Genomic DNA, 18,866 nt, shown 5'->3' on the forward strand with positions numbered 1-18,866 from the left:
GTGGGATTGTGGTCGGTGCAGACTCGATGTGCCGAATAGCCTCTTTCTGTACTGTAGGGTTTCTATGATTTCTATGATTTCTGACTGAAATCTCATCCCCACATTCCTGCCTACCCCTGATAACCTTTCACCCCCCCCCATGTTAATCAAATATCTATCTAGCTCTGCCTTAAATATAGTCAACTCTTCTGCTTCCATTGTCTTTTGAGGAAGAGAGTTCCAGAAAGAAATTTCTGATCTCCATCTTAAATGGGCGACCAATTATTTACAAACAGTGACAGCCTAGTTCTAGATTCTCTGACAAGAGGAAACACCCTCTCCACATCCACAATACCCCTTAGGGTATTAGTTTATTTATTAGTCACAAGTAGGCGTACATTAACACTGCAATGAAGTTACTGTGAAAATCCCCAAGTCGCCACACTCTGATGCCTGTTCGGGTACACTGAGGGAGAATTTAGCACGGCCAATGCACCTAACCAGTACGTCTTTCAGATTGTGGGAGGAAACCGGAGCACCCAGAAGAAACCCACACAGACACAGGGAGAATGTGCAAACTCCACACAGACACTGACCCAAGCCAGGTCGATCAAGTCACCTCTTATTCTTCTAAACTCGAGTGGATACAAACCTTACCTCTCCAACCTTCTCCCGTAAGACAATCCACCTGTTCCATTCCTGGTATTAGCCTAGTAAACCTTCACTGGACTGCTTCTAACGTATTTACGTATTTCCTTAAATAACACCAATATCGTTCACCACCAATGACAGATTGCTTGGCATAAAGGATTGTCTGGACAGAGTGCTTAACAGAAAAGTTGAGCAAGGAGAAACATGTGCCCTTAGTGAAGCCCACCTAGTTTTCTATCCATCAAATTGAGTTGATGGAAAATTGAGCAAACTTCATTAATTGATTTGATTTATTATTGTCACATGTATTAGTATACAGTGAAAAGTTTTGTTTCTTGCACGCTGTACAGACAAAGCATACCGTTCATAGAGAAGGAAAGGAGAGAGTGCAGAATGTAGTGTTACAGTCATAGGGTGTAGAGAAAGATCAACTTAATGCGAGGGTAGGTCCATTCCAAAGTCAGATGGCAGCAGGGAAGAAGTTGTTCTTGAGTTGGTTGGTACGTGTCCTTAGACTTTTGTATCTTTTTCCCGACGGAAGAAGGTGGAAGAGAGAATGTCCGGGGTGCGTGGTGTCCTTAGTTATGATGGCTGCTTTTCTGAGGCAGCGGGAAGTGTAGACAATGTCAATGGATGGGAGGATGGTTTGCATGTTGGACTGGGCTTCGTTCACGACCCTTTGTAGTTTCTTATGGTCTTGGACAGAGCAGGAGCCACACCAAGCTGTGATACAACCAGAAAGAATGCTTTCTATGGTGCATCTGTAAAAGTTGAAATCTGTAAAAGAATTGTAACATCTTAAATGTATTCTACACAACCCTGATGAAAGATGTTGGTAATTTTATTTCCAAGCATGAATTAAGTTTATTTATTTATCAATCCCAAGTAGGCTTACATTAACACTGCAATGAAGTTACTGTGAAAATCCCCTAGTCGACACACTTCAGCGCCTGTTCGGGTACACTCTGGGAGAATTTAGCATGGCCAATGCACCTAATCAGCATGTCTTTCGGACTGTAGGAGGAAACCGGAGCACTCGGAGGAAACCCACACGGAGACAGGGAGAGCGCTCAGACAGTGACCCAGGCCAGGAACCAAACCTGGATTCCTGGCACTGTGAGGCAGCAGTGCTAACCACTGTGCCACTGTGAGCAATGTCATGTAACAGCAATCACGGTGTAAAAGCAGCATTTATCATTGTTACCATGTAAAGGACTTCTACATGTCCAAGGGTTTCCAATCACTTAGTTGTACAACTCTAGGATATTTGGCTGACAGTAGGCAGTCAAATTTCCTCTTCTGAATTTGGTGATGCAGATAATTGTCAGACCGGCTCACACACACCCATCTCAACCTCAATATCCCTCAGCACATACTGCACAACTGACCTTGTGACTTCAATTCAGAAGTCTATCATTACAATGATATAACTTGCAGCAATTTAACAATCGCCAAATTCAGAATTGCAAAGGATTGCTCTGTGAATTGAGCAGTAAGTAAGGCAGGGGAGATTTAACAACTGTCTCTCGGCAGATGTCTGAGAATTGTGCAACCCAAGCCCTTGGTGAATAACAAAGTTCCTTACTTAGTAGGGAGGGAGGCAATGGTGTAGTGCTTTTGTCACAGGACTAGCAATCCAGGAACCCAGGGTAATGCTCAAATCCCACCTTGGCAGATGGTGAAATTTGATTCAGTAAATAACTGCAATTAACAGTTTAATGATGGCCATGAAACCATAGTTCCCTTTAGGGATGGTCTGGCCTACATGTGACTCCAGACGCACAGCAAGTTTAAAGTTTATTCATTAGTGTCACAAGTAGGCTTACATTAACACTGCAACGACTGTGAAAATCCCCGAGTCACCACACTTGGGCAACGGTTCGGGTACACTAAGGGAGAATTTAGCACGGCCAATGCGCCTAACCAGCACGTCTTCGGACTGTGGGAGGAAACTGGAGCACGCGGAGGAATCCCACGCAGACACGGTGAGAACGTGCAGACTCCACACAGACAGTGACCCGAGCCAGGAATCAAACCCAGGTACCTGGCGCTGTGAGTGGTTGGATCTTAAATGGCCCATCAAGCCACTCGGTTGAAGGGCAATTAGGGATGAGCAATAAATGTTGGCCCAGCCAGCGATGTCCACATCCCCTGAACGAATGCAAAAAAAATGATAAATGCTGCTTTTACAATGCGACTGTTACAAAACATTATATCTTCCTCACAGTTAGCATTCCCAAGTGTTATCGGTATTATAGCTTGATCAAGAAGGCCTAGAATGAATGAGCATCATGATAGAAACATAGAAACTAGGAGCAGGAGAAGGCCATTCGGCCCTTCAAGCCTGCTCCAGCATTCATTATGATAATGGCTGATCATCCATTGGTTAGGACAGGACATCGCGGCTGTTACCAACAAAATGCAGGCATCCTGTATACTTAAAGATATATAAACTATGCATCACAACATTTTGCACGGTGTCCTAATTTAACTCATTGTTTTCCTCAGGAGATCAAACATGGTGGACGGCTAACTGCTCTTAGTCCTTATTCCTGCTATCATCTACAGGTATTTGGATCTCAACCACTCTCCTGAAGTACATAGTCTTGTCTACCTTTTTCCATTTTGGTGGTGTCCTACTAAATGGATCATGGCTTTTCACCATTTTTTTTGTCCATAAAATAATTGACCATAAAGATGATTTGGAGAAACTTTGATAGGTTGCCCATCTGCGAATAAAAGGACATTTAAGGAGCATCTTGCACTCTTTAAGTTTCTGCTGCCTTCTGAGACAACCAACTACAAATCTCTGTGATACTCTCCTGTCTTCATTAAGATGTGCAAAAAGTATTAACCTTGGCCTTTGAATCTACAGACTTTCTCCCTCCCCATTCCTGGAATCAGAGAGGAAGTTAATTGGAGCGAATCTCTAATTCGCCATATTTCGCTTTCCTTGGTACTGGGTGGCTGAGAAATCCCATGAAACTGAACTGTGCAAGCAGGTTCACGCTTCAGTTGTTTTCTTTGCTCATTTTGAAATGAAGGGATAAGCGAGTGATCTTTCCACTTGAAAGAAAAATGACTACCTGACGGAAATCTCACATGACTTCAAACTTTACCTTGCCTCATTTTTTGCTGTTCAGGCTACAGCACAGGACATCGCGGCTGTTACCAACAAAATGCAGGCATCCTGTATACTTAAAGATATATAAACTATGCATCACAAAAGGTGCTCTTGTACTTAGCACATAATAATTACAACCATTGACTTTATTGATGAGGACAACAATATTTTTTAACCGAGTATCAAATGCGCTTTTCCCACGTGAAATGTGAGAACTCCCCCAGCTTTGAGGAAACAATTAATCTTGGTCAGGTTCAGTTGTTTGAGGCAGAAGTAACCTAAATGGCCCTATTCATTCAGTGATGAATGCTATGCTGTACTTAAGACACCCCACAGAGCATAGAGGAATTTGATGATCATCTTGAGAGCGAGCACAATGAATTAGGTGGGATTTCTTCTCAAGGTCACAAAACCTACCCCCTACCAGCCCCCCTCCCCCTCCAGCTCACATGGACTTGCTTTGGTTGGTTGGCTGCACAGTTAGCGATTTGTCAGGGAAAGTGACCAAAGTTGTCCTAGGAACGGCCGGTGCCACAAGTTCTCACTGCGTTAGAAATCGATAGATTAAAAGCGGGCAGGTTGTCCGCCCTGAAGATTGAGAGACCCCGAAATAAATTTCCACAGATGGAGAACATGTGTGGCCCCACCCATCGCTTATAACTTGCTGGAATATTTGGGGTCAGCAGCAGAAATTGTGCATCACTGTATGTGGGCGGCACGGTGGCACAGTTGTTGGCACTGCTGCCTCACAGCGACAGGGATTCGAGTTCAATTCCCAGCTTGGGTGACTGTCTGCGTGGAGTCTGCACGTTCCCCCTGAGTCTGCGTGGGTTTCCTCCGGGGGCTCCGGTTTCCTCCCACAGTCCGAATGACGTGCTGGTTATGTGCAGTGGCCATGCTAAATTCTCCCTCAGTGTACCTGAACTGGTGCCGGAGTGTGGCAACTAGGGGATTTTCAGAGTAACTTCATTGCTGTGTTAATGTAAACCTACCTGTGACACTAATAAATAAATTTAAAACTTGTTGACATTTCAATGAATCAATTAACTTTGAAGAGCATTATATCTGCGCGAAAGTCTCTAGTAGAAATATTATTCTCAGCACATCTGACAATGGCAGATGTTACTGCAAAATAGATGGCAAAATAGGCAGATGTTATTAGCTGGGTGCTGTCAGGTTGACGCATTGAAAGAACAGTTACTTTTATAGTGAGGCAAGTGAGATGCAGGGTCTGCCTTCTCCCAACACTTGGTTCACCCACACCTGAAGGCAACCACAAGATAAAACTGCTGGATCTTCTAAGGCTGGTGGACAGATCAACTTAGAGTGGCACGGTGGCACAGTGGTTAGCACTGCTGTCTCAAAATGTCAGGGACCCTGATTCGATTCCGGTTATGGGTGACTATATGGAGTTCTTCCCGTGCCTGCATGGGTTCCCTCCGGGTGCTCCAGTTTCCTCCCACACTCCAATGATGTATGGGTTAGATGGATTATGATGTGGAGATGCCGGTGTTGGACTGGGGTAAACACAGTAAGGAGTCTAACAACACCAGGTTAAAGTCCAACAGGTTTATTTGGTAGCAAACGCCACTAGCCAGTGGCGTAGGGGCTCGTGGCGTTTGCTACCAAATAAACCTGTTGGACTTTAACCTGGTGTTGTAAGACTCCTTACTGTATTAGATGGATTAGAAATCACAGAATCATAGAAACTCTACAGTGCAGAAGGAGGCCATTCGGCCCATCGAGTCTGCGCCGACCACAATCCCACCCAGGCCCTCCTCCCACATATTTACCCGCTAATCCCTCTAACCTATGCATCTTAGGACTCTAAGGGGTAATTTTTAACCTGGCCAATCAACCTAACCCGCACATCTTTGGACTGTGGGAGGAAACCGGAGCACCCGGAGGAAACCCACGCAGACACAAGGAGAATGTGCAAACTCCACACAGACAGTGACCCGAGCCGGGAATCGAACACGGGACCCTGGAGCTGTGAAGCAGCAGTGCTAACCACTGTGCCACCATGCCGCCCCATTAGCCATGCTAAATTGCCCCGTCGTGTCCCAATCTGTATAGGTTAGATGGAAAAGTTTAAAGCTTATTTATTATTGTCACAAGTAGGCTGACATTAACATTGCAATGAAGTTATTGTGAAAATATTTGCCAGGGTACATGGTTTATGGGGATAGGGTGGGCAGAGGGGCCTGGGTAAGATACTCTGTCAGTGAGTTGGTGCAGACTCGATGGGCTGAATGGCCTCCTCCACAGTGTAGGGATTCTAGTATTCTATGACTTACCCTGACCATGAGTCAGCTGTCCTAACAGTCCACCAAATCCAGTACAAAAATCATAGACTAACTCAACAACTTTTAGGCCAGAGATGCAGTCACTGGAAAAAGAGGATGTGAAGTTTAGTTGAATGGATCAATTAAATCAGTTACAAGAAGAAATTTTTTTTTGTTTTGACCCTCGCTGTTGGTCAATATTATTTAAACCTATTAGCTTATGTTCCAAGAATATGCTCTTTTAAAAGAAAAAGATACAATTACTAATTATTCATTTTGTGGCTTGATTAAAGATAATAAACTGTAATCCTATTAAAATGATAGGGCTGCTAGTCAGTCACAATTCACAAGTCAACATGCCATTAAGTGGGATAAAAAGGAAGATATACTTAGGGTGGCACAGCGGCACAAGAGTGGCATGGTGGGACAGCGGTTATCACTGCTGCCTCACAGAGCCAGGGACCTGGGTTCAATTCCGGCCTCGGGTCACTGTCTGTGTGGAGTTTGCACATTCTCACCGTGTCTGCGTGGGTTTTCTCCGGGTGCTCCGGTTTCCTCCCACACTCCAAAGATGCGCAGGTTAGGTTGACTGGCTATGCTAAATTGGCCCTTAGTGTTAGGGGAATTAGCAGGGTAACTACATGGGGCTACGGGAATAAGGCCTGGGTGGGATTGATGTTGTTGCAGGCTCGATGGGCCAAATGGCCTCCTTCTGCACTGTAGGGATTCTATTCTATGATTCTTAAACCTATTGGGGAGCATGAAAAACCCCACCTCCTGGGGCTTTACACTATCCTGAAACTTTCCAAAAGAAACATCGAAATAGAATTACCTCTTCTAAAAACAATGAATACAGGAGACAGATTAATCAAATTCCTCGCGAATATTCAGACAGCAGGATACTTTAAGGATTACTTACCAAGCCAGAGAAATCAGGGATCAACAGAATGCTGTACTAACTAGGCTGAAACTGTTTTCCCTCTCTGTTTCTCTCTCGCATTCAACGGTATTGTGTCCAGATTTGCAAAATAACCATCCTGAGATGAGAAATATACTGGAAACCGAGATCTGATGGGAATAAAATGTGTAAATCTGTTTCATAGCACTACAGCTAGCAAGACAACTGAACAAAGTATAGCTTAAAAGTTGGAGTTAGAGTTTTGCCCAAAAATCAGGAAAACTGAACATTTCAAACCCGTGGCCAGATTGGATTGCAAACCTAAAGAAATTGCGAAATCTTTAGCGAAATTATGAGAAGAGAAATGGCTAGAGCTGGAATTCCCAGCCAGAGAACATGAAAAAGAGAGGAAGGAGAAAAGCAAAGAGAGAGAAGGGAAAGGGAGAAAGAGCAAGCTTTCCAAAGGGAGGTGAGAGCTTGATGTGCATGGGGCACTGACCGCATCACAAGCTTTGGCTTAGTGAGTTTTAAGGGGCGTCTTGACAAATACATGAATAGGATGGGAATAGAGAGATATGGCTCCCGGAAGGGTAGGGGGTTTTAGTTCAGTCGGGCAACATGGTGGGTGCAGGCTTGGAGGGCCGAAGGGTCTGTTCCTGTGCTGTAATTTTCGTTCTTCTTTGTTCTTTGCACTGAGTTTTGCACATTTAATCCCTATTTTTGATGAGGAAACCTTAAGTTTTAAGTTTATTTACTAGTGTCACAAATAGGCTTACATTAACACTGCAATGAAGTTACAGTGAAAATCTCTGAATCACCACAATCCGCTGCCTGTTCGGGTACACCGAGGGAGAATTTAGCACGGCCAATGCACCTAACCAGCATGTCTTTCGGACTGTGGGAGGAAACCGGAGCACCCGGAGGAAACCCACGCAGACACGGGGAGAACATGCAGACTCGACACCGAGAGTCGCCCGAGGCTGGAATCGAACCCGGGTCCCTGGAGTTGTGAGGCATCAGTGCGAACCACTGTGCCACCTTCTTCATCCTCTTTGGGAAAATAGTTCAGCAACAATGGTGGGCAGTAGGAAAATGGACCCTGTTGCTGTAATGCAAGCTCACAGGCAAGGCTCACCTGTTTCTGGTGCCAAGTGTTACAAGTGTGATATGATTATTATGTTTTTGGTTCATAAGATTATCACGATTTGGATGCTATCGTTAAATAAAGGTTAAATGAAAGGAGTCGTAGTTGGAGTCTGCCTGACAGTAAATCTGGGTGAAAGAGTTGTGAGGTCAAAAGCAGAGTCACGTTGATTATTGAAAGGAAGGTGGTAAAATTGTTAACAGCTGGGGACAGTGACGGCAATGACAAGTTCACAATGGGAAGACCCCTGAGTCGCCTAAAATCCAGAAAGGTGTTGTTGGTATTAATCATTGCGTTGGAACCCTTTTTCTTTTTTTCTAAAATGAAAATCAGTGTTAATTAGAGATAGCTGATTGCCATTTCTACCTGGAAGCAGGGCAAGTGAAGGTGAATGACTGCTGTCAGTCAGAGGACTTTAAAGGGGTCTTCTCTCACCTGCGGCTTACTAGAGAGGGAAAGAGGAATGCTTTCTGCTGGAGGGCTGCTGGGATTTGGAAGACTGCCAGCTGTTCCAGGGGGCATGGAGATTGAAGTGACCAGGGTCCAGAGGACAGAAATAATGAATATCTTACCCCAGGATGGTGTTTGAACTCATCTTCCTGAAATTGAATAACACCTTTCCCAGGGTTAGAAGGGAAATCCAGCCATGAGGATCTCATCCAGGGGGAGAGTGGCGAGGTCAACCCTTTGCCCCCAGCTCGAGCCCACCCAACCCCCAGGACCCCTGGGGGGACTCTCCCTCTGTAGCCTGACAGTGACAGATGGCCACCTGGGCTCCTTAATCCCGCTTGGGGTTCAAGGAGCCAGACTAGGGAGTCAGTGCCTGGGTGTCAGGGGGAGGTGCACCACTGGCACTGCCAAGGGGCGGGGCCAGAAGGAGGACCTGAGGAGGGAGCTGAGGGGGAAGGGGGGTTTGAGGGAAGTTGGGGGGCTGAGGGGGTTCTGAGGCTGGAGAGGGGTTTTGCGGGGGGGTTGCTGGGTAGGGTCATCCTCATGTCTGTGTGGTATGGTTTGGGGGAGGGGGTGAGCTGCTTTTTCAGTGGTGTGAGGAGGATGTCCCTTTCTGCTGAGGGTTTGGTGGTGCTCCCCTGGTCAGCGAGAGGGTGGGGTTTAGTGGGGGGAGGTTGGGCAGGGCACCATTTCCATCTTTGGGGGCAGGGGGAGGGGACAGTTAAAATGAATTGAGCTCAGTAATGTCCAGTTTCATCATTACATTGTTAAAGAGCACCAAGAGAGAAAGCAAATTCAAATTCTAAATATTCTTCAGTGACAATGAATGGCTTTTGACTTCGTTATGTATGTGTGAATGTGTGTGTGAGAGTGTCTGTGAATGTGGGTGTGAGAGTGTGTGTGAAAGCATGTGTGAGAGTGTGTGAATGTGAGAGTGTGAATGTGAGAGTGTGCATGAAAGTGTGTGTGTGACTGTGTGTGTCAGAGTGTATGTGAGAGTCTGCTTGTGCATGTGCATTTGTGTGTGTGCATGTTTATGTTGCTGTGCGGATGTGAGTCTTTGTGAGTATGTATGTGTGTTTGTGAGTGCGTGTGTCTGTGTGTTTTGTATGTGTTTGTCTATGTGTGTGTGTGCTTGTGTGTCAATGCGTGTGTATGTCTATGCGTGTGTCTGTGTGAGTGTGTGCATTTGTGTGTGTGCGTCTATGTGGGTGTGTGCGAGTGTGTGTGTCTATGCATGTGTGTGTGTCTGTGTGTGAGCATGTGCATGTATGTGTTTGTACGTCCATATGTGTGTGTGTATGTGTCTATGTGTGAGCGTGAACGTGTGTGTCTATATATGTGTGTGTCTATGTGTGAGCATGTGCGTGTGTGCATTTGTGTATGTCTATGTGTGACTGTGTGCATTTGTACGAGTGTGTCCATTTATGAGTGTGTGTGTCTATGTGTGCATGCGTGTGTGTGTATGTATGTGTGTGTGTGTGTCTACGTGTGAGTGTGTGCATGTATGCATGTGTGTATTTGTCTATGTGTGTGTGTGCGTTTGTGCGTGTGTGTCTATTTGTGAATATGTGTGTCTATGTGTGAGTATGTGTGTCTATTTGTGCATGTGTGTGTGTCTGTATGTGTGTGTGTCTACGTGTGTGCGTGCGTGTGTGTGTATATGTGTATGTGTGAGTATGTGTGTGTGTGTGTGTGTTTGTGTGTGCGTGTCTATATGTGAGCGTGTGTGTGTCTATGTGTGTACATGGTGTCTATGTACGAGCGTGTGTGTCCATGTACGTGTGTATGTGTCTATGTGTGAGCGCGTGTGTGTGTGTGTGTGTGTGCGCGTGTGTCTATGTATGCATGTATGTGCATCTATGTGTGTGTGGGTCTATGTGTGAGCATGTGCATGCGTATGTGTCTGTGTGTGTAAATGTGTATGTGTCTATGTGTGAGCATGTGCGTGTGTGCGTGTCTATGTGTGAGCATGTGTGTGTGTGTGTCTGTGTGCGTGTATCTATGTGCGAGCGTGTGTGTCCATGTGCGTGTGTATGCGTCTATGTATGTGCGTATGTGTGTGTGTGTGTGTGTGTTGAGGATGGAGAAGAATGCTAAGGATTATTCGGGGTTTGCGTTCTGTGTTATGGGTAGTGCACACATTACTGTGAACTCATACAACTTTACTACATATCCTTTCTTTTACTGCACCCGAATAAAGATTATGATTTGTCTCCTTATATCCGTCATCAAAATGCAGCGACAGGATGAATAAAGTGTGAAACATGAGAGAACATGAAAATAAACAACCTTGTTTCACTAACTACTCTTTTCAGGAAGAGACGTGGGTCAGGACACAATCGGCTGGTGCTCTGTGAGAACACTGTGCAAACCCATTCATGGATTGTCAAGCACATATAACTGAATATCAGTGACGCTATAAAAACACATTAGTAACACATGGACAATATTTGTGCAGAGTTGGTAAATTCAATAAATTAAATAAATCAGAAGACTACTACGGGTTTCATTAAGGCAGCAGAATTTTATTAGTGTTGAAATCCGAATATTATAAATCCAAATTATTTTGTGCAAACGCTACCACTGACAGATGCCCATGTTATTACTCACTTGCCATCTGCCATTGGGTAGTGATCAATGAAGTGATGCATCATGCTTTTACAGAGAGCTGTATGTAATCTCAGTTTACAAAATACACTGAAATCGAATATGCGGAAAGATAACCATCAGCAGGAAGATCTCCAGACAAATTGAGCTCACACAACTTCACATCAAGTAGTTAAAGCTCTCTGGGCAGGTCAGGAGGGCATCAATGGATGGCATTACATTTAGAAAAGGACTCTGGAAAAATAAACAATCACGTAACCAAAAGCCAAGTGTAATTAGCCAGGAAGCCCGACTGGAAAGGAGCACTGTTTATTATAGAATGCAAAGTAAGACCACTGGCATGGTGTACACATACACTAGTCCCTACATGGGACTGCCATTCAGCAGGCCCAGTCCTGGGCCTGCCTTATAAAAGGCTCAGGTATTGAGTTCCAACTGGGCAGGCCGCTGCCTGTTACCAGGGGAGATCCTACCCAATGAACCTCACAGGGAGATCAATCAGTGATTCCCCATGGACCTTGTGCGGGTTATCAGAGCACAAATCTCCCACAAATAAAAATATTTCTATCTTTGATCTAAAAAAAGAAAAGCAAAATAATGTTTGGATACGAGTGCATTTACTGTAAAATCATTGCAAAATACAGTTTATTCATTAGTCACAAGTAAGGCTTACATTAACACTGCAATGAAGTTACTGTGAAAATCCCCTAGTCGCCACAGTTCGGCACCTGTTCAGGTCAATGCACCAAACCAGCACATCTCTCAGACTGTGGGAGGAAATAGGAGCACCCGGAGGAAACCCATGCAGACACGGGGAGAAGGTACAAACTTCACACAGACAGTGACCCAAGCCGAGAATCCAATCTGGGTCCCTGGCGCTGTGAAGCAGGTTCAATATCGGATATCAGAGTAGCAGTTTCTTGCATTTATCTTTCATTTTAAAGCTACCCTGAATCAGCTGCTAATTAATATGGAATAGGAATAATCAGGTAACACTAATAGGATCTAATATGCAACTGTATTGATTGTATCTTTCTTTTTGAGTTTTGTGTTAATGCCAATTGAATACCATGGGACGTGGGCATCGTTGGCAAGGCCAACATTTCTTGCCCATCCCTAATTGCCTTTGAACTAAGTGGCTTACTGGGCATTTCAGAGGGCATTTAACAGTCAACTACATTGCCTTTGGATCTGGAGTCACGTGTAGGCCAGACCAGTAAGAAAGGCAGATTTCCTTCCCTAAAGGACATTTTTTATTTGTGCTCGGGCAATGGCTGTGAATAGGCTCTCGGGGGCAGTCACTGCAGATGGCGACTGGCTTCAGCCAATATTCCCAGTCATGCATCAACAGCAAGGCCCTTTACATTTATTCATTTATGGAATGTGGGTGTGATTGGCCAGAATTATTGCTCACCCCTAATTCCAGATTTTTATTGAGTTCAAATTTCAACATCTGGGATTTGAACTCGGGTCCCCGGAGCATTACTCTGGGACTCTGGATTACTAGTCCAGTGACAATACCACTGTGCCATTTTCTCCCCTATGTTATTAGGACCCAACATGATTTCAATTGAACAAGACGGGCATACTGCCAATTGTCCAACCTGCTTGGTAAAACCTCACAAGATTGGTTTCGGGCACTGACTAATTCACTGATATTCCCCTAAAGGGGAATCCAGCTGCAGGCTCTCAGATTAGAAGGATTTATAAAATGTTGTGCAGAGTGTACTTTCAGGTGGCTTTCTTGGTTCTGTAACATTGTGCCTTACTCGCTCTGATTAGCCTCACACCGTGGTGATAATGTTTTAATAAGAACATAAGAACTAGGAGCAGGAGTCGGCCATCTGGCCCCTCGAACCTGCTCCGCCATTCAGTAAGATCATGGCTGATCTTTTTGCGGACTCAGCTCCACTGACCCGCCCGTTTACCATAACCCTTAATTTCTTTACTGTTCAAAAATTTATCTATCCTTGCCTTAAAAACATTCAATGAGGCAGCCTCAACTGCTTCACTGGGCAGGGAAATACCACAGATCCGCAACCCTTTGGGTGAAAAAGTTCCCCCTCAACTCAGTCCTAAATCTGCTCCCCCTTATTTTGAGGCCACACCCCCTAGTTCTGGTTTCACCTGCCAGTGGAATCAACCTCCCTGCTTCTATCTTATCCATTCCCTTCATAATCTTAAATGTTTTGCTCCATTTCTTTGGATGAATGGTTGGAGGAATCGGATCAGCAGCAGATACAACAACCAGATAGCAGGGCGGCACGGTAGCACAGTGGTTAGCACTGCTGCTTCACAGCTCCAGGGACCTGGGTTCGATTCCTGGCTTGAGTCACTGTCTGTGTGGAGTTTGCACATTCTCCTCGTGTCTGCGTGGGTTTCCTCCGGGTGCTCCGGTTTCCTCCCACAGTCCAAAGATGTGCGGGTTAGGTTGATTGGCCATGCTAAAAATTGCCCTTAGTGTCCTGGGATGCGTAGGTTAGTGGGATTAGCGGGGGGATATGGGGGTAGGGCCTGGGTGGGATTGTGGTCGGTGCAGACTCGATGGGCCAAATGGCCTCTTTCTGCACTGTAGGGTTTCTATGATTCTATGAAGTGGGTCTGTTAGAAGCAAGAGGTGATGGGGGTGGATAGTCTGGCCAGTGGATGGCAGGGGGAGGTGGGGGTGTGTGTGTGTGTGGGGGGGGGGCTGCTGGTGGATGGGAAGCAGGTTGTCCTAGAACACCTTACCCAGTTGAAAGTGTGCATTGACTAAGACTTTCTCCTGCATACAATAGACCAGCAGTGTATCTGGATGGTGTGCTGTTCCAGAAAGATTGTTGCTGATCTATGCAGGTTCCTGCTATGCAATCCACTACCTGTGACCCAGGTAGACAGGCCTTGTCAGTGGCTGCCCAAGTCAACACTGCCTTTCACTCTTTTGTGCTTTACGCACCTCCCAGGCTGTTGCAGCAGCATCAGCTCCAGCTTCCAGTCCACAATTACACATCCCTAATTGCCATTTGAGAGAGTATTTAAGAATCAACCACACTGCTGTAGCTCTGGAGTCACATGTAGGCCAGAGCAGGTAATGACGTCAGATTTCCTTTCCTAAAGGACATTAGTGAACCAGATGGGTTTTTATGACAATCGACAATGGTTTCATGGTCATCAGTAGATTTTTAATTCCAGATTTTTATTGAATTAAAATTTCAACATCTGTTGTTGCATTGATGTATCAAGCAAGTCACCTATGACTTATTTGCTAGGATCAACACTCAAAATAGTGGTGCTCTGGGAAGTGCAGCAGACAATTATTTACCTCAAGTCTGGGGGTTATGGACTGCACCCCTGTAGCCATCAAGGCATCAGAAAAACAAGAAGATCAACATTCAGGACATGTCCCACCACAGTAAACCAGATAAAACTGTGTCAATGTTTGCAGGCAGTTACCATGGCGCATTTATTCTGCAGCATTCATCTATTTCCTCACTATTTCACCCTTCCAGGAACCTGAGAGAATGACAAAGAGTTCCTCCCAGCACACGGGATGAATGTTACCAGCTCTGCAAGCCAGCCACCCTTGAACGGATTGGACATGATCACTGCATGGTTCCACCGAGAGCTTCCTTGATCAAACTATTGTACTATTGTCTTCCTTAGCAACTCCCCTCGCCACTCCTGCAAAGCTGCAATAAAGAAGAAGTCAACTTTGATATCAATGACATGCGGACAATGGAAACCGATCTGAAAAGCAACTGCAGATCAAAGTGGCATATGCTGCGTTGTCGATAAATTTAACATGATAAATGTCAGCTGAATCAATCTCTCACCAAGGTGTTCATAAGTTCATAAGATATAGGAGCAGAATAATGCCATTTGGCCCATTGAGTCTGCTCCGCCATTCGATCCCGGCTGATATGCTCCTCATTCCCATTTTCCTGCCTTCTCCACATAACCCTTCAACCCATTCCCAGTTAAAAATCTGTCTAACTTCTCCTTAAATTTACTCACTGTCCCAGCATCTACCGCACTTTGGGGCAGCGAATTCCACAGATTCACAACCCTTTGGGAGAAGTAGTTTCTCCTCAACTCTGTTTTAAATTTGCTACCCCTTATCCTAAGACTATGACCTCTCGACCTAGAATGCCCCTTGGGGTGGGCTTTTCCTGCCACGTTCGCCCCAAAATTGGAAAATCCCGCCCGAGGTCAACAGACCTTTGCATGGTACGCCCCCGGCCCACTACGATTCCCGTGGCAGGCGGGACGGGAAAATTCCCCCCATGGTGTCTTTCTTAAAAATAGGTTTATCAGCTCTACAACTCCTACAATGTACCCTGAGTGTCCTCAGATCAGCAAGTGGAAGGCTATCTCATGCTGGGACCTTTCAGATACTCGGGGCCAGTGGTTCCTTGAGCCATGCACATCTGGCTGCCGAGTGCTGCACAGAATCCACTGCCAATCCTGGCCCAGCCCTGTGGCGGGTATACTGGTTTAGAGGGCAGATAGTAAGGCACCTTTTAAAAGCTTTTGCATACTTGTTTTTGAATTTACAAATAGATCGGCAGAGATTAAATGAGAATTATATCTTGAAGCTAAGACAAAGGGGGATTTAATGGCTTTGTCCACATATTGGAAGATTCAGATTGATTCAATTTCTGAGACATGAAAGGGTAGATCTGGGCTGGAATTCTCTGACTTCGCCCGCAGCTGGGATTCTCCAGTCCCGCTGCTGTGGTCGGAGATTTGGCTGAGCGCTGAATTCTCCGTCCTTGCTAACAGCGGCAGCGAGGCGTGCAAGACCGGAGAATTCCAGTCCCTGACTTTGTCTGGTCCTGTACATTGGGTGTTAGTCATTTGGAAGCTTTTGTGTAGGTAAAGAATCCAGGAGAGATGTTGAAATAAACTTGCTATCATCCATCTTTGGCCATTGCACAAATCTACTCCCTATCTGTTCCAAAATGTTGCTCAGGATACAGGATGAAATTTCCTTTGGACTTTCCAGGGATCCTGTACAGCAGTCTCCCGGAGTCCTTTTATCTCTCCCTTTCTCATCCTGTGCCACATTCCTGATCTCTGCCTCCCCAACTTTATCTGTTTCATCCTCGCCGCTTCTGTCCATCTTTTTCTGATTCTCACAGATGTCTGTATGCAGTTTGCTGCGAATGTCTTTCAGTTTCACTGCCTCACATGAACTGGATTCTCGGTCGTGGTGTTAAATTTGTTTCATTCTGCAATGTCAATTGTTTCTCCGTGGGTTAACCATTTACTCCGACATATTTAAAGCCCATTCCATAGAGTTCTTCCATTTCGGTTTCCCTTAACGTCTTTCCTACACTTGGCCAGTGGGCCTGAGCTTGAGTTGTGGTTTGTTGAGAATCAGTGGGAGAACTCCCCCCCCGCAGGAAATGCACTCTTAGTTGTGGCTTTCAGACAAATTATTAATATCTGATGCAATTACTGACAATGCCGCTGTATCAAAGTGATGCAAAGTCCTGGAAGAGTTCTTGGCTGAGAATGATGCTATGCTTGCAAACCATAAATCTGAGCTTGCCACGAAAGGGGAAAGAGATTGAGAAATAAGGGAGAATGCGATATTCCACTTGGATTGAATCACATTTACAAATTATAAGTTAAGTCAAGAAGTGCCTTAAAATTAGTGTCTGAAGTGTAAGTGGTGCATGAGTTTCCTCAATGCACAGCTACAGCATATATACTGCACAAGCTTCACAGCTTGGTGTGGCCCCTGCTTTGATCAAGACCGCAAGAAACGACAGAGTTGTGAACGTAGCCCAGTCCATCACGCAAACCAGCCTCCCATCCATTGACTCTATCTACATTTCCCGCTGCCTTGGGAAAGCAGCCAGCATAATCAAAGACCCCACGCACCCCGGACATACTCTCTTCCACCTTCTTCCGTTGGGAAAAAGATACCAAAGTCTGAAAACACATTCCAATTGACACAAGAACAGCTTCTTCCCTGCTGCCTTCAGACCTTTGAATGGTCCTACCACATATTAAGCTGATCTTTCTTGACATCCTGTTGGTAGTTGCAACACTATAATCTGCACCCTCTCCTTTCCTTCTCCCCTCTGTACTCTATGAACGGTGTGTTTTGTCTGTATAGCGCGCAAAAAGCAATATTTTTGGCTGTATCCCAATATATGTGACAATAATAAATCAATCAATCATGAAAATTCATCCCCATACACATAACCCATCGAGGAATTCTCCAGCCATTCTTGTCCTGCAGCCTCTGCCAGTGAGAACGGAGAACTTGGCGCTCAGCCAAATCTCCATTCACTGGGATCAGTGAACCCCAGCTGCGGGCGAGGTTGGAGAATTCAGGCCCAGCTATTTTAGGAAGAGAGGAAATATCAGGATCACACTATCGAGAAATGCAGAGTTTTCGGTGAGACAGACATCCATTTTCCTGTGATTCAGACCTAATCTCTTCTTTGGCTTTCAGAGGTTAATGATTACTCATGCACATTAAGAAATGACAAACAGATAAGCTATCATTCACAAAAATATCTTTCCACCAAAGTACACATATCAAAATATCAACAAGTTACTGTGAAGATGAAAGACTTGTTTATCTGTCCCAACAGGAAAGCACGATGACTGTCACCTGCTTTCTTATCAAGCACAACCAAATTGACTATGAATGATTTACAAGACATTGAAGATAACAATTATTTCAATCAGCAGTGTGGCGGTATCGGTGCTTCAGATGTGGGGGACCACTCGGCTTGTTTGATGTAAGTTGTCCTCATTGCAGGGAACATTTCCTGTTGACTAATATAACACTATTGATCATATTTCCTAGTTATCTTTTTGTACTGTCACACAAGTTATCTTCAAACTCTAAACTGGACATGTTGGGTGAAATGTCTTTAACTGTAGATCTCATTTGTCATCACTCCAACTTGGATCTTCACCGTTTTAGGATCTTTGCTTCTGAAGGAAGAGAATATCTGGAATGACTGCCAAATTAAAGTTAAAGTTCATTTATTAGTGTCACAAGTAAGACTTACATTAACGCTGCAATGAAGTTACTGTGAAATTTCCTAAGTCGCCACACTCCAACGCCTGTTCGGGTCAATGCACCTAACCAGCACGTCTTTCAGACTGTGGGAGGAAACTGGAGCACCCGGTGGAAACCCACGCAGGCACGGGGAGAACGTACAGACTCCGCACAGACAGTGACCCAAGCCAGGAATTGAACCCGGCTCCCTGGTGCTGTGAGGCAGCAGTGCTGACCACTGTGCCACCGTGTCACCCCTTGGAAGCTCCGATGCTAGCATCAGGCTGGAATAGGCAGGGATTTTGCAACATCGCTCGTCCCAAAACCGTTAAATCCCGCGTGAGGTCAACGGACCTTTCCATTGTCCACTCCTCATCCGCTCGATTCCTGTGGTGGGCGGGGTGGTAAAATTCCTGCCAGAATGAATCAACTATACTCTGTTCTGATAATCTATCTTCAACCCAACTCCGAAAGAGACCTATCCTCCCCCGCCCCCCCTAGCCCCCCTCACCACCCCCACCTTACCAGAGCACCCTCCATCACAGGTAGTGCTCAATGTCTGGTCTGTGGATCACTGATGGTCCACACCGACCGGGTCCTTGAGGTAGTCAGGCAGTCTGGTCCGAAATGCAAGTCACCGATATGCAACACCATGTTCGAAGTCATGCGAGAGAACATTCCAGAACCCTAATCTCCACCAGTCACTGCACACAGCCAGA

The sequence above is a fragment of the Mustelus asterias genome, chromosome 7 (assembly GCF_964213995.1).
Source record: "Mustelus asterias chromosome 7, sMusAst1.hap1.1, whole genome shotgun sequence".
In the NCBI taxonomy this organism is placed as follows: Eukaryota; Metazoa; Chordata; class Chondrichthyes; order Carcharhiniformes; family Triakidae; genus Mustelus; species Mustelus asterias.